This window comes from Ursus americanus, chromosome 22 (genome assembly GCF_024610735.1).
Source record: "Ursus americanus isolate L20-20 chromosome 22, mUrsAme1.1.p, whole genome shotgun sequence".
NCBI lineage: Eukaryota > Metazoa > Chordata > Mammalia > Carnivora > Ursidae > Ursus > Ursus americanus.
The window spans coordinates 37,415,759-37,432,083 of NC_142148.1; the positions used below are offsets into that span (position 1 = coordinate 37,415,759).

Sequence of the window (16,325 nt, forward strand, 5' to 3'; positions counted from 1 at the left end):
ATTTTTATTTAAATTTTGGTTAACATACAGTGCAATATTGGTTTCTGGAATAAAATTCAGTGATTCATCACTTACATACAACACCCAGTGCTCATCACAAGTGCCCTCTTTTATACCCAACACCCATGTAGCCCATCCCCCACCCACATCCCTCCATCAACCCTCAGTTTGTTCTTAACAATAGAGAACAAACTCTATTTTATTGAGTTAGTTCTCAATAGAGTTTGTTCTCTATTGTTAAGTCTCCTATGGTTTGTTTCCCTCTCTATTTTTCCCCTTCTCATATGTTCATCTGTTTTGTTTCTTAAATTCCACATATGAGTGGAATCATATGGTATTTGTCTTTCTCTGAATGACTTCTTTCACTTAGCATAATACATTAGATCCATCCACGTCATTGCAAATGGCAAGATTTCGTTCTTTTTGATGGCTGAGTAATATTCCATTGTGTATATATACCACATCTTCTTTATCCATTCAGCAGTCAATGTGTTTTTCATTTATAGCCTTTATTATGTTGAGGTATGTTCCCTCTAAACCTACTTTGTTGAGGGTTTTTATCATGAATGAATGTATTTTGTCAAATGCTTTGTCTGCATCTATTGAAATGATCATATGGTTTTTATCCTTTCTCTTGTTGATGTGATGAATCATATTGATTTGTGAATACTGAACCACGCCTACATCCTGGGAATAAATGCCACTTGCTTGTGGTGAATGATTTTTTAAATGTATTGTTGGATTCAGCTTGCTAGTATTTTGTTGAGGATTTTTACATGTATGTTCATCAGAGATATTGGTCTGTAGTTCTCTTTTCTTTTTTGTAATAATTTTTTATGTTATGTTAGTCACCATACAGTATATCCTTAATTTTTGATGTAACGTTCCATGATTCATTATTTGCGTGTAACACCAAGTGCACCATGCAATATGTGCCCTCCTTAATTTTCTTGTAGTATTTTTACCTGGTTTTAGTATCAGCTAATGTAAGCCTCACAGAATAAATTTGGAAGTTTTCCTTCCTTTTCTATTTTTTGGAATAGTTTGAGAAGAAGAGGTATTACTGCTTCTTTAAATGTTTGGTAGAATTCGCCTGTGAAGCCATATGGTCCTGGACTTTAGTTTGTTGGGAGTTTATTGATTAGTGATTCAATATTTTGCTGATAATCAATCTGTTCAAATTTTCTATTCTTCTTGGTAGTTTGGTTCCTATTTCTTCCTTGTAGTTTGGTTTCTATTTCTTCCTGGTAGGTTATATGTTTCTAGGAATTTATCCATTTCTTCTAGGTTGTCCATTTGTTTGAATATAATTTTCCATAATATTCTCTTAGAATCCTTTGTATTTCTGTGGTGTCATTTGTTACTTCTCCTCTTTCATTTCTGATTTTGTTTGAGTTCTCTCTCACTTTTTAAAAATTTTTGTTTTGTTTTTAAAGTAGGTTCCACACCCACCATGGAGTCCAATGTGGGGCTTGAACACATGACCCTGAGATCAAGACCTGAGCTGAGACCAAGAGTCAGATGTTCAATCAACTGAGCCACCCAGATGCCCCCTCTCTCTTTTTGATGAGCCTGGCTTATGATTATCAATTTTGTCGATCTTTTCAAAGAACCAGCTCCTGCATTCACTGATCTGTTCTATTGTTGTCACTGTTGTAGTTTTTAGTTTATTTCATTCATTTCTGCTCTAATATTTATTTCCTTCTACGGGTTTGGGGTTTCATTTGTTCTATTTCTAGCTTCTTTAGGTGTAAGGTTAGGTTGTTTGAGATTTTTCCTGCTTCTTGAGATAGGCCTGTATTGCTATAACCTTCCCTTTTAAAACAGCTTTTGCTGCATCCCAATTTTTCAGACTGTTGTGTTTTCATTTTTATTTGTCTCCATGTATTTTTTTTATTTCCTCTTTGATTTCTTGGTTGACCCATTCATTGTTTAGTAGCATGTTATTTAACCTCCATGTGTTTGTTCTCTTTCCAGATTTTTTTCTTATGGTTGATTTCTAGTTTCATAGCATTGTGGTGAGAAGAAATGCATGGAATGATTTCAATCTCTTTGAACATGTTGAGATTTGTTTTGTGGGCTAATAAGTGATCTATTCTGGAGAATGTTCCACGCGCACTTGAAAAGAACGTGTATTCTGCTGTTTAAGGATGGAATGTTCTGAATTTATCTGTTAAATCTGTCTTGTCCAATGTGTCATTCAAAGCCACTGTTTACTTGTTGATTTTCTGTTTGGATGATGTTCTGTTTGGACAGATGTCCACTGATGTAATTGGACAGATGTTTGAACTGATGTCTACTGATTAGTTCCTTTATGTTTGTTATTAACTGCTTTAAGTATTTGGGTGCTCCCATGTGGTTGCATAAATATTTACAATTGTTATATCTTCTTGTTGGATTGTGCCTTTAATGATTATATAGCGTCTGTCTCTTGTCACAGTCTTTGTTTTAAAGTCTATTTTGGGGGGCACCTGGGTGGCACAGCGGTTGGGCGTCTGCCTTTGGCTCAGGGCGTGATCCTGGCATTCTGGGATCGAGCCCCACATCAGGCTCCTCTGCTATGAGCCTGCTTCTTCCTCTCCCACTCCCCCTGCTTGTGTTCCCTCTCTTGCTGGCTATCTCTATCTCTGTCGAATAAATAAATAAAATCTTAAAAAAAAAAAAAAAGGTCTATTTTGGGGGTGCCTGGGTAGCGCAGTCGTTAAGCATCTGCCTTCGGCTCAGGGCGTGATCCTGGCGTTCTGGGATTGAGCCCCACATCAGGCTCCTCCACTGGGAGCCTGCTTCTTCCTCTCCCACTCCTCCAGCTTGTGTTCCCTCTCTCGCTGGCTGTCTCTCTGTCAAATAAATAAATAAAATCTTAAAAAAAAAAAAAAAGTCTATTTTGGCCCAGGGGCACCTGGGTGGCTCAGTCAGTTAAGTATCTAACTCTTGATTTCAGCTCAGGTCATGATATTGGGGTCATGGGATCAAGCCCCACATTGGGCTCCACGCTGGGTATGAGTTGGCTTGGGATTCTCTCTCACTCTCTCCTTCTGCCCCTCCCCCTTGTCTATGCTCTCTTTCTCTTTAAAAAACAAAAACAAAACTCTATTCTGTCCTATGTAAGTATTGCTACCCTGGCTTTCTTTTCACATCCATTTGTGTGTGGTAGATGCTTCTCCATCCTTTCACTTTCAATCCATATGTGCCTTTAGGTCTGAAATGACTCCCTTTTAGGCAGCATATAGATGGGTTTTTGTTGTTTTTTTTTTTATAATCCATTCCATCACCCTGTGTCTTCTGATTGGAGTGTTTGGTACATTTACATTCAAAGTAATTGTTGTTAGGTATGCATTTGTTGCCATTTTGTTACTTGTTTTATGGTTGTTTTTGTAGCTTTTCTCTGTTCCTTTCTTTTGCTCTCTTCTCTTGAATTAGTTGGCTTTCTTTAGTGATATACTTGGATTCCTTTCTCTTTATTTTTTGCATATCTGTTACTGGTTTTTGATTTTTGGTTACCTTTCGGTTTGGATATGACATCTTCTGCATATCGAAGTCTACATTAAGTTGATGGTTGCTTAAGTTTGAACTCATTTTTTACTCCTCTCCTCCCCACATTTTAGGTATATGGTGTCATACTTTACATCCTTTTGTGAGTCCCTTGACTGATTTTTACAGATATACTTATTTTTACCACTTTTGTGCTTCCTACTTTTCTTACTCTTGCTTATGGTCTTTTCTTTCAACTCAAACATTTTTTAGGGCTGGTTTAGTAGTCATGAACTTTAACTTTTGTTTGTCTGGGAAAGTGCTTATCTCTCCTTCTATTCTGAAGGACAGCCTTGCTGGAGAGTATTCTTGGCTGTAGACTGTTTCCTTTCAGCACTTTGAATATATCATGCTACTTCTTTCTGGCCTGTAAAGTTTCTGTTGAAAAATCAACTGATAGCCTCAATGGAGGTTTCCCTTGTTTGTAACGGCTTTCTTTTCTCTTGCTGCTTTTGAAATTCTCACTTTATCACTACTTTTTGCCATCTTAATTACTGTACATCTTGGGGTGGACCTCCCTGGGTTGATTTTGTTGGGGGGAATCTCTGTATGTCCTGGATCTGGATTTCTGTTTCCTTCCCTAGATTCAGGAAGTTTTTGGCTATTATTTCTTCAAATAAATTTTCTGTCTGCTCTTCTTTCTCTTCTTCTAGGATTCCAATAACATGAATGTTATTATAATTGATGGTGTTGCTGAGCTGATTCAGGGCCATTTTACACAGTGAAATCAACAGCAAAGGCACAAAAATGTGAAATACATGACATTAAACAGGCTACAAAGAGGATGCTTCTTTAGAGTTATGAGAGCTGAGCCATGAAGGCAGAGCATCACCTTGTTCATCTCAGCTGGGAATGTGCATGTCAGATTACTCAAATTCTTCACCACTCTGCATGTGCCTACAAATGACTGATTTTGAAATTACAAATAAGTTTCAGCAAGTAGAAAAATTAGCAAATATGAAATCTGCAAATACTGAGGACTGACTGTAGTTATTAAAATGACATACTCTTTGACCTAGTAATTCTACTTCTAGGTAATTATTCTATAGATATGCTTTTATATGTATGAAATAACATATTTATACAAAGATATTCATTGAAGTAGTTTTAATTAGGAAGAAACTGGAAATAGGGGATGTACTGTATGGTGACTAACATAATATAATAAAAAATCATTATTAAAAAAAAAAAGAAACTGGAAATAGCTCAGTTGCCTATTGGTGGGAGTATATATAAATAACTATGGTACTCTATATAGTGGAATACTATGCAACGATTAAAAACAAAGGAAGAAGCTCTACATGGGAGATGTGGAACCATCTACACTGAGTATTTTTCAAACTTTTTGACCATGAATCACAATATAACAAAAACAAAACTAAAAAGTTCCACGTGTTGTCACTTAGTACATACATTTCTTTATAAATGAAATTTCACAAAATAATACCTACCCTTTTACTTACCATGCATTGCTTTATACTATTGGGTTATTTATATTCTATCCACTGGATTTAAAAGATTCTGCCTATGACTCAATAAATGGACTTTAGACCTCATTATGGTCTAAAGTCATTATGAAGCATTATATGACATGCTTCAGTTTAAAAAAATACTTATTTACAAGATACATAGTTTATCTAAAATAAAAGGCAAGGTAGACAATGATATAGAGATGGTGCTGCCATTTTTGTGGAAGAAAATAAAAAGGGACCATGGATGAATATGTTTATAAATACATGGGATCTCTCTGGAAAAATATTTTAGGAACGGGAAACAGTAGTTGCTACTATAAAGAGAACTGTTTGGTTAAGGGAATTTAATGGAAGGCAACCTATTTTTCACCATATATCCTTTCCTGAAACTTCTGAATTTTGTCCTATTTTGGTTTATTTCCTATTTTTTAAAAATGCCCCTAGGAATCTCAATTACCCTATTAATCTATGTTATCTATTAAGAATTTCTTATTTAGATTGTGACATTCTGAACTTCTGAAATTTGATGTAATGAGACATTACCCTATATTTTTAATTATCCTTCATGAGAATGCTTTATTATGATGTGAAATGATCTAGTGCTTTCAAATTGTTTCATTTCTCATGACTACCTAAAATATGACCAAATCTTATGAAGGACCATAAATAAGTCCCTACATAAATTTATACTGGGCACATATATTTAGGGCAAAACCTGTTATATTTAAAGAGCAATTAAGACAAACAAAACAAAACAAAAATTTATTCCTGCTAGAAATTTAAAAATTCCAAAACCATTATAAGTTTTTAAAAATGAGTAGTAAACATTTATTGTCTCAAGGGCAGTTTGTATCACAAACTTTTATAACTATCGAATTAAGCTCTAATTTACAATTAAAACCTGGTAAAGGGTAGTACAAAATTAGCTCAAATACAATTACATAGATGCAAAAAATAATATGAGTAGCATTTCTTACCATGAGTAATATTTAGAAGTCTATAATTTGTTTCTTGATTTTAGGGACTAAATTTAAAATTGTTTCATACACCTATAATGGAAATTTATGGTAAGAGTATTAAGAAATGATTCTAATAATAATACAGCAAACTGGGCAGATGTTATATCATAGTACTGGGATTTTTCCATGTATAATTATTCCATCTAGAGATTCATGAACTGAAGCAACATATAGGATAAATGAATGGCGTGGAATGACATATCTGAGAGTGGGAAAGTGCCATGTTTCTTTACCAGTGGCTGGTGACTGTTCACATCTTCACTACTAATTTGAAAAGCCTACTGTTTTCTAGAAAGCCAAAGCCCAAGGGGCGCCTGGGTGGCTGAGTCAGTTGAGCGCCCAACTCTTGGTTTCCACTCAGGTTATGATTCCTGGGTCCTGGGATTGAGCTGAGCTGTGAGTCAGTCTCCATGCTCTGCAGGGAGTGTGCTCAAGATTCTCTCTCCTTCTGCCCCTTCCCCCCACTCACACACACACTCTCTCTCTCAAATAAATAAATAAATCTTTAAAAAAGCAAGCAAGCAAGCAGGCCAAAGCCCAGGCATTGTGAGGCTACTGAAAATCGCCAGACCATGAAAAGATCTCCATCAGAAAACTTTAAGAACACCCAAAGCCATGCTAAAATAGATTCCTGAATGGGTTTAACCTGTGAAAGATGGTCACAGGGATTTGGCAAGCTTCTTCTCTACCAAGTGACGTGACAACACATCGTATCACATTAAGTGTAATGTGAAAAAAGGCCAACAGTACCAACCCTGTTCCAGTGCTGGAGAATGGGTTAGGTGGGATGTGCTGTGCTTGTGCTCCTCAAGAATGACATGTTAGGGGCTCCTGGATGGCTCAGTCAGTTGAGCATCCGACCCTTGATTTTGGCTCAGGTCATGATCTCAGGGTTGTAAGATCAACCCTGCAACAGGCTCTGCACTCAGCAGAATCTGCTTGTCCCTTTCCCTCTGCTCCTGCTCCTACTTTCTCTCACTCTCTCTTAAATAAATAAATAAATAAACAAACAAAATCCTAAAAAAAAAAGAAAGAAAAAAGGGAAAGGTTAATGGTATTACAGGCACATCCGAAATGGATTTGTATATAATCTTAGAGGCTAGCTTTTCTGGAAAGCTGCATTTAATGCATTGGAATAAATAAATTCACCCACAAGTATAACGCTCAAGAGTGGTTCTACTTTAGTCTTAATATCCTTCCACAGCCTTTAGTCCCTATATAAGGCTTTGATTCCTAGTGACACTTAAATCACCACCTTCACTAGTTAATATTAGAGCTACAAGGCCCCCCTTACAAAATGCTCCCCCCGCCCCGGGACCTCTTTCTCTTTCAAAATGATTCACAGGTCATTCTGTTTAAGCAAACAAAATTTATTTTCTAGGGTTGCAAGCAAGTTTTCGCTACCAAACGGATTCTCTTTTCTAGCCAGAGAGAAGTTCTCAGCCACCCCTTTAAAAAAAAAAATTGTTGTTCTCCAATTGTTAACAACCCCCAGCTGCACTGGCTCCCGCACCCATTTAAAACCCCTCTGCCTGACTTCACATCCCAGACTTTCTTGCAAGGAAAACAGAACTTTAAAATCAGAACCGTCTTGGGCTGGACAGTTGCCAAGTCAGCTGCTGCTCCTTAGACTTAGGTGGAGCGGCTTATCCTCAGACATTCTGCACATTCGGCTTTAAGTTACATCTTACTAAATAAAGATAAGCTCATTTTTTAAATGGGAAGAATGAGGAACTGTAAATGGACGAGCCTCCTCTTATCTCTGTAGATTTTTTCCCCCTGGTTGTTAGGTTCTTTATAATCCAAAATGGGGTTCATACAGGGATGCTTTACCATCCTGACACAGAATCCTTAAGATCCATATGTTGTTATGTTGCATTGTGGTCATAAAGTAGCTCTGAGCTGGCTCACCTCTCTGAAAAACTTTCACCACTGAACTGTTTTAGGAGGGATGGGATTGAAGTTCTATAGAGCCCCAGTTATGCTATAAGCCAAGGAAATAACTATTTTCTCTTTCCAAGGCTCACTCTGATTTTTCAAGACTGAAGAAGGATGCTGACTGAAAAGGGAGAGAGGAATGTCGGTCAAATAGTAATATAAGCCTCAAAGGACAATTCAGTTCTCTTCCTTTTTTATCATTTTACTTATTTATTTTATAGTTATTTATTTATTTGAGAGAGAAAGAGCATGAGAGGGGGGGGGGCACTGGGAGAGGGAGAGAGAGAATCTCAAGCAGACTCCCTGCTGACGGAGCCTGACTCAAGGCTCGATCCCGCGACCCTGGGATCATGACCTGAGCTGAAATCAAGAGTTGAACGCTTTACTGACTGAGCCACTCAGGCACCCCTTTTATCATTTTACTGTATTAGAAACTCCTGGAAATAGGGGCCACTGGCTGGAACATGGAAGTTCTCCACTGAACAGAAAAGCATTCAGTGAAATAAGTTTTATTGAAACATGATTTCATTTACTCAACAAATATTTTTTTTAGGATTTATTTCATGTAAGAGTGATCTCTATTACCCTTTGAGCAGATGAAAATTGACTATAAAATTTGTCAAAATGTTTTTCTGAGAGTTTTAGGAGAACCACAGTAATAATTATATAATCACTAGAATTCTATTCATAAATCTTTGTATTCTTTACATCAAATGGAAAATGTACTGCCGCCCCCCTCACAAAATACATGGTTAGATTACAGCTGGAACTATACTTCTTATGATGAAGAAAAAAATTACAGATAAACATCTATTTCTAATTTTTAAAAAGTACATTAGTGATATTTGAGGGGGAAAAAGTTCTTTTATAAAGCAAACAAAGCAGATTATAGCTATTTGTAATGAACATTTTTTATTTTTTTAAAATGTTAGCCACATCTATTTCTTTTCTTTTCTTTTCTTTTTTTAAGATTTTATTTATTTATTTGACAGAGAAGGACAGCCAACAAGAGAGGGAACACAGGCAGGGGGAGTGGGAGAGGAAGAAGCAGGCTCCCAGCGGAGGAGTCTAATGTGGGGCTCGATTCCAGAACTCTGGGATCACACCCTGAGCAGAAGGCAGACGCTTAACGACTGAGCCACCCAGGTGCCCCCATTTTTTGTTTTAAAAATGACAATTCTGAAAAATATAAATCTCAGAGCACTACCTCAATAGATTAATGCAGCTCTGTTGTTGAAAAGTTTAAATATCATGTCTGCCTATTTACTTTGCATTTAGGAATAACTACTTAATTTGCTTCCTTCCATCTTATCCTTAATAAGAACCAAAACATCAGCCTCTATCTTAAGACTACAGTGAAGATTTAACAATTCCAAAGCATTGCTGGGGCACTCAAGAAATAAGCTTCTACCCACTTCACCGGGTGTGGTATGGAAGTGTTGAATCACTATATATTGTGCGCTTGAAAGTAATATTACAGTGTATGCTAACTGGAACTTAAATAAAAATTAAAAAAAAAAAAAAGAAAGAAGCTTCCAACCAGGACACAAGACCCTCTTACAGAACAAAGTTTCAGTTACATTTCTAAGACAAGTCATTAATATCAGATAAGCATCCATCAGTAGCTCTTTTCCCACTACCAGCCTAATAGCTAATTTGCCTTCTCTCTGAGAGTTATTTTTATAATCATGTGAGCCCAACAGAATGCCTAGTCATAAGTGCTCATGGTGGCATGTGCCATGAAATGGAAATCAGTGATACTGCTGGGGCCCGCAGAATGAAGCCCCTTTGAAGTGCATGTGTTTATGTGTGCTCGCCAAATTTTTAATGCCAGTAAAACCAAAAGGCGGTTTGGAATTTTAACTTACAGCAAAATGACCTTTTATCTTTTTAATGTTCCAGGAAGCATCAACTCAATCTAACATTTTTTATTTTTAAACCATAGCATGTTTTGGTAACAGGGACAAAAAGAGTACTTGATAAAGAACTTTGCCTGTTCTGCAAAGGGCAGGGAGGGAATGTCACATTCAAGTGCTAATTGGCAAGTGAAGAACAGTTTAATTTGATAGAGCTAAGTCTAAAATGATAGAAGGATTCATTATTCTTTCAAGTAATTATGTAAGAAACTGCAAAAATCTTCACAGAAGAAATCATATGACATACCATTTATCATACCATTTATATAAAGTCAGGCCCACATGGGGGCTTCAAAGATATGGGTAATGGGCAATTTCTTAAGCTGGGTGGCGGGTCCACAGGTGTTCATTTTATTATTATCCTTTATAACTTACAAATTTATTACATTCTTTTTAAAATATATGAAACATTTCATAGTTAAGATGAAAAACAGGGAAAGAAGGGGTGGCTGGACAATTAGAAGCAATATCATGTACAACACTTAATTATCAGCATAATGAACATATTCCTGGATAGTAAGAAACCTGGAATTATTCTCTGCATAAGGTGAGGGTAACTTAATGGGGGAGTAACAATTACCAGATGTGTTCATCAGATGATCAGGCTCTGGCTGAACTGTGCACCTCAAATCAATGTAGGATGAAGGACTCCGAACGGTGGCACTAGAGGCCACTAGCCAAACACAGTGGTTTTTTTTTTTTTTTTGCCCCTAAGAGCCCCTATGCCTCCTATCCTGAATTGCTTAAGATTTTCCTTAAATATATGAAGTCTGTTTCTCATTGATCCCCATACTCACTGCTTCTTAGTAACCATTCTAAGGCAGGGACCCCTGAACTTCACAAGGTCAGGCTCCCACCAGCAGAGTGAGGGCGAGCTATAAGGGAAGAAATGCACCCATGTAGTGAGATTGGCTGTTTATGCCATATATTTGCATATATTCTAATTACTTGTGTCAAATCACAAGTTTAAAACAGAAAAAGACTCATCTTTTTTTTCCCACTGGGAGGCTTGACATGCCTTTGTTTACACAATTATTAGCCATACTATATACAGCAGCCTCAATAAAGTTCTTCTGTACAGGCCTGGAAAGCACATGTAATTGTACTTTAGCAGGTAAAATATATATTGGGGTTTTTTTTCTCTAAAAGCAGAGAGAAAATTAATTCTTTTCAGCTGTTTCACTCCAGGGAGAAGCATTTGCTTTGTGTTAAAGCAGTGATTTGTAGGCTAGGCTTTGCCAGCATCTCATGATCTGGGAGTGGGAGGTGGAGGGATGGGTGTTGCAAACACATTCACATCCAAACTGTCCTTTTTACAAGGCTGTTTGCAGAGGCTATCTTCTGTGATCCATTTCGACTGTCTCCAAATCTTCTTGTTACCTGACACTCGTCATTATCCAACATTTCCGAGCCATACTGTTTCATTTGGGGTTGTTTTTAGAGCATGTAAGGACACTTTATATGACATTTCATTTTTCTGGAAGAGTGTCAATTTAAAATTTCTGCTAAATAATCAGTAAGGAAATTCCATTTGACATTTAATTTGTTTATTTAATAATTAGTGGAGCCTACTACGGAGGGTGGGTACAAGGTTGGATATGACACAGTCCTTGCCCTCAAATGGTTCACAATCTGGTGGTATGATTCCCAGAGGCAGTGGAATCTTCTAGTACTTGGAAAGATATTTTAAACCCCTGGGTCCTCCACTTTAACACATGTCTAGGGTGTGTCATGGCGAGTGTTACAAGGTATGCCAATTGCATGTTGCAAAAAAAGCACACGGAAGGAACAAATCACCTGGGGAAAGGGTTTCCCAAGAAGATTCATATCTGTCCTGGGACTTTAAAGAAGGAATGTAACTGGCCTAAGGCATTCCAAGCACAGGTAAAAGCATGTGAAAGTTACTGGGGGAAAACAGGACCCTCTGGAAGAAGACCAGACAATTTGGAGTGGCCAGAACTGGGGGCACTGAGGCTGTGTAGAGGGAAAGGACTAATTGGAAATGACAATGAAAGCATGTTCTGGGGTTAGATCAGGGGAGAACTTTCCCATCAAGTTAAGTAGTTCCCACCTGTCTTCTAGGGAAATGACCAGCAGAGGTAGGAGTATGGCTGCATCCTCACAGAAAAACTGAAAGCAGGGAGTGACAGTAAGAGATACAGGTTTTGTCTTTAACACACAGAAAAAGTTATTCAACATTTAGCTTAGACATATAGTAAACTAATGACATATACTTATGTGGCCCTTCTTTTGACCACTATCCCTCTGAGCCTGGGATTGGTCTAAGCCACAATTAGGTCAGGTTCTCATTTTTGCCCTTTCTGCTTCAGGGCAGCTTGCTTCTCTCCTAACTGCCCATTTCTGAGCCCATAGTTAGGTTCTCTGGGCCAGTGAGAGAAAAGTCTGGTGACTCTATGGAGGTGGAAGAGGAGTAGAGTCAGGGCAGCTAACGAGATAGTCTAGAAAAGAGTGACTAGGGACTGCAAAGTAGGAGGGCACTGATCCCATTTGTCTCAGAGGATCCCAAAGACGGAAACCAGGATCCGCTGATGCCATCTGACAGTCTCAGCGGCCTAACGATGCAAGAGAGCACCTTGATTGGTTACTGTAGCTCTTTACACAAATTAGAGGCCCATTTGGCAGTGAGAGGACTTAAAAGTTTTGTTAGTCATCTATTTTAGCGTAAATTACCCCAAAATGTAGTGGTTTAAAACAACAAACACTTACTATCTCAGTTTCTGTGGGTGAGGAATTCAGGAGTGGCTTTGTTGGGTGATTCTCACCCAGAGACTTACACTCTTCCTCATGAGATTCAGTCAGAAATCTGCGTGAGGCTGCTGCAGTCATCTGACAGTTCATTCAGAGCTGAGGCTATTGGCAAGAAGCCCAGTGCCTTGCTATTGGAAGGAGGTCACAGTTTTTGGCCACGTGAACCTCTCCACAGTGCTGCCTGACTGTCCAAACAACATGGAAGTTGGTCTCTCTGGGAGTGAGAAAGCAAGGAGGATGTCACAATGCTTTTTTTGATCTAGCCGCAGAAGTCAACACACTATCACAGTGCCGTATTCTTATGCCTTGGAAGACAGTCTCAAGGGAGAGGAATTAAGCTCCACCTCTTGCAAACAATTTATGGACAGAGTACATGTTGCAAGGTCACACAAGAGGATTTTGAATATTTCTTCATACCTCAGATTTACCAATTCTATTCAAGAATCAGTAAACAGAGGACAAACCTTGAAAGTGTCCTGTATCTGAGTCATCCCACCCTTGAAGTGGCCCACTGGGGCTCTTGTAATTGATATAGTTGTCAACAGGAGAGGTTCGTAATGGATTTCTGGAAACTCCACCAAGTGACAATGGGGTTTGACTGAAACTGGTCTTGTGGTGTTATGAAAACACGTACTTACGATTTTCAGAAGAGAGAGCGGACACAGAAAAAGCTCAGGTTAGAGACTGTTTTAATTATGCTATTCTTTGGATTAAAAAAATGATTGACCAATATATAGTAACTCAGTTATTGTCAGTTATTGTCATTTTTTTAAATTTGGGGAATTATTTTATTTGGATTATAGAAAAGAAAGACTTCCGAGCTCTCCTGGTTACTAGATATCACTAAGCATTACAGCACCATGAGTTTATGAAGTTAAACTCTCATCAGGGTTTTATAAGGCAATAAATGAAAAGTCATGGTCCAAACATGAAGCAAATTAAGTTGTGGCCTGCTCTGGAGCAACTGATAGGGTAAAGCATGGGAGAATCCACTTAACCTTGATGTTTGAAATATTCTCCTTTTACAGGCAGAGGTTTATGACAGACACTTCTTTTCTTAGGAGTCCAATCTTCCACTACTGGGATCTGCAGTGAATTATATTTATACAGTCTTGCTACTGCCAATGCTGGTTACTAATTGTCACTGTTCAGAACCTCTCATCAAAATACAGAAGACAAGTTAGCTACAGGACAGAATGTGGACGTTAATAACCATGACAGTATTGCTAGAGATTGAGGGGAGGGTTGGGAGTAAGGAAGAAAGAAAAAAGAACACAAAAACTTTCCTGAACTTACATAGTCAAAGGGGTGAGGTATGGTTGATAAAGACTGTATAAAGTTGAGGAACCAAGAAATAAGTTAAGAAATAGTATGTTACAGTTGCAATAAAAGTAAAATTTGTGGTTTCAAGTTAGAGTAGAAGTCTAACAAAAGTCAGGAGAAAAAGAGAGTGGAAAGTGGTGTGAACTACATTCTTAATTATTCTTTTCCCCAAAAGGAGTCACAAACTATTTATCAATCAAGAAATAGAAGCATGTACATATTCTATAGAGTGAAGGTGTTTCCAACAAGAATAACCAGAAGCAGAGACTGGTGGCCCTGGGACTGAGGTGACCATGGTGACTGTCACATGTCCATTCCTATCCTTCTGTACATACACTACTCTTTTGAACAAATGTAAAAATCCATGTAGTTGGTATCATCTATAAGCTGATATTAGCCTATGTTCACCAGGTTTTAGTAGACAAACTTCACAAACATTAATCCCTCTAGTTAGTTTTAACAAATGGCAAGATTTCACTGATTTTAGAAATTCACACTTTACATTTCATTCTGCTTCTTGAAACAGAGAGTAGGAAACAGTTTACAAATTACTATCTTGGTGATAAAAACTATTTAACATGAGCTAAAATTCTATGATTTATCCTTAAATATGCATTTCTATACTATATCACCAAAAATGAAATGACAACCAAAAAACCTTAGGATTTTTAGGATTAACTCTAATGGGCAAGAGTCAGGGCTCAGGAAAGAACTGATACTCCGTCCTAGGAACAGTCTAGGGAGCAGTTTTAATAACTAGCTCCCACTGGCCCCCAGTACTAAGGGTTATTCTGAGTTTTTACAGAAGGCCCAGGTACATCATCCTGCAAACTCCCTTCCATCCCACTATGGAAGATTTCTTCAAAGGATTCAACAATGATTAAGATACCAAAGAAGCAAATGGCTAAGTTGTCTTGGCTTAACAAAAGACAGTCATTTAAAAATACATTTCCTGGGAGCAACCTGGGTACCAAGTATAGTGGGTGGGAAGAGGAAAGAAAGAAAGAAAAGAAAGAAAAGAAAGAAAGAGAGAGAGAGAGAGAAAGAGAAAGAAAGAAAGAAAGAAAGAAAGAAAGAAAGAAAGAAAGAAAGAAAGAAAGAAAGAAAGGAAGAAAGAAAGAAAGGAAGGAAGGAAGGAGGGAGGGAGGGAGGGAGGGAGGGAGGGAGGGAGGAAAGAAAGAAAGAAAAAAGAAAGAAAGAAAGAAAGAAAGAAAGAAAGAAAGAAAGAAAGAAAGAAAGAAAGAAAGAAGGAAAAAAGATGAGCTTAGTAGTTATAATCCAAAGTGCACTTTTCCCCCCTTTGAGGAATTAGGGGAAAAATTTTACAAAAGCTCTTTCGGCTTCTGTGGAAAAAAATGCTTCTCTACACTCATAAGAAATGCTTGGTTTTCTAATTTACAGACTCACTTGTACTACAGCAATTCACAATAATCATACCAAATAGATCAAGCACCACCCACACCTTCTGTAAGAAAATTTATAGAAAGTGTTGAACTACCACAGTTCCTGTGAATGATCTACAACACTTATATTTAAAAAATACTTAGGGAAGAATGGATAAATACACAATGGTGTATCTGTATCACGGAATACCACACAGCAATGAAATGAACAAACTACTGCCCCATGTAACATACACATCACATACCTGTAGTACATATTCTATGATTCCGTTTATATAAAATATAAACCCCAGCGAAACTAATCATGGTGTTAGAAGTCAGCATAGTGGTTCACTTTGGAGAGGTAAGGAATGGGGGTGGGTTATCAGGAGGTTCTGGGGGTTGTGGTAAAGTTCTACTATTTATCTGGGTGCTGCTTGCATGGGTGGGTTCAGTTTATAATAGTTTACTGAGCAGCTGAGTTATAATTTGTGTACTTTCCTGAATGCATATGTAATTTATTAAAAAGTCAATTAAAAAATATCACATAAGGCCCCCTCATAGCTTATGTAGTACCTTCATGCAGATTTTTTAAAAAACGTCCCCTCTGGATGAATGGATTAGAAAAAGGCACCCCTGTGGGCAGAGGCAGCCCCAGAGGTTTGTGCCTTGGCAAATGGAGGACTGACTGGTTTTTAACCCCAGTGGTACACTTGGCTAGACACAAAACCACACATCTGGATGGACATCTGCAAATCTGCAAAACACTCACTTGACCTTTCTTCACCACAGCTTTATGAGGAGGGCAGGGCAGATGTCCTCATTTTACAGAAGAGGAAGTGGCACAGAACAGTAAGACCGATGCACAAAGGCGTCATAGCTAATAAGTGATGGAGCCAGAACAGGCTCCTAGGCCAGTAGCTCTTCACATGGTTCTGATTCCGTTTTGGGAGGGGGAACAGGAAGAAGCTTCTT

General features: G+C 37.9%; 1 protein-coding gene across 3 annotated transcripts in view; it reads right to left on the bottom strand.

Annotated features, from left to right (window-relative positions):
• Positions 1-16,325, bottom strand: part of TASP1 (taspase 1) — a 253,304-nt gene that overhangs the window by 39,094 nt on the left and 197,885 nt on the right. The window lies entirely within an intron of this gene.